We start from the raw sequence: 1,219 nt of genomic DNA, 5'->3' as shown, positions 1-1,219 counted from the left end.
CCCATCATTTCTTTGAGTTTATTATCAAATATAAGAAGAAAGATGAAAGGAAAAAAAATACAAATTTTGAATGGGTCTTTTGTCCTTTGCTTGCAAGCAAATATCACATTAAAGTGGGACCCAAATTAAAGAAGATGAACCAATGAAATCAAAATAATAATAAAAATATTCCCAAAGGGAAAGGAAACAAAAATGGACATTAAATTAAAAACAGTGACACCTATAAGATCTGAAATTAGGGCCAAAAAGTGATTAATTTCATTGAATCTCCACTTGTTTAATGGATTCTTATGAAATTTCAATGGGGAAAAGAGAGACTGTTGGCTTTATTCATTTATGTCAAAATTGGGGATCACCACTGATTTTTTTTTTTAATATTTATTTATCTATTTTTATTTTTTTGTCATCCATCCAAAAAAAGTCCCACTACAAATCAACTCATTCATGAACCTTGAACAAAAAATAAAAAAAAACTTATTCCACTCCAACTGTTTGGTTTTGTGGTGAAGAATCCCTCAAAAAGTTGAATAAAGATACCAAACGGAATGAAATAGTTACTAAATAGCTTAAAATTTTCAAAAATAATTTTGTTTTCAAAACAATCCAAAAAAATTATAACGAAAAATATATATCATATATGGTATTCGGGCAAATAATCCTACTGTATACGGTTATTATATAGTTACTATAAAAGTTCGTAAGATATTAAATTTTAAATAAGTAATTATAAATGATTTAAACTCAGATATTAAATTTTAAATAAGCGACTATAAATGATTTAAGCTCAATCTTTTTAAGTTTTTATATTTTCTATTAATCACAATGCCTATTAAGACAACCGAGTAATACTCATCTTCACATTCGGGACATGGGAGAGTCTTACCGTCTCGGACACAAATTCACATGTGTATAACTTTTTTTTTTTATTTATTATTATTGAAAGAGTAAAGTGTGTGATATCAATTTACTATTGGACCATATCGTCTTGGGCAGCAGGAAAATTCTAAGGCGTGAGGTAAGTATTCCTCAAACCAACCTATGGCGGTTAAAACATAAAATAGTTATGAAGATAGGTTAATATATAGTTTCTAAATTTTAGTAAAATGGTAATATGAATGAATGTAAGTGTATAATAGTCGATTTGAGTATATCTCAATTGGTTAAGACACCTATCTATGACGAAAAGTCGTGAGTTTAAATTCTCATTTCCACGTGTTAT

The sequence above is a fragment of the Momordica charantia genome, assembly GCF_013281855.1.
Source record: "Momordica charantia cultivar OHB3-1 chromosome 11 unlocalized genomic scaffold, Mcharantia_2.0 BLBB01000011.1, whole genome shotgun sequence".
Taxonomy (NCBI): domain Eukaryota; kingdom Viridiplantae; phylum Streptophyta; class Magnoliopsida; order Cucurbitales; family Cucurbitaceae; genus Momordica; species Momordica charantia.
Note: the sequence above shows the minus strand (reverse complement) of the source record.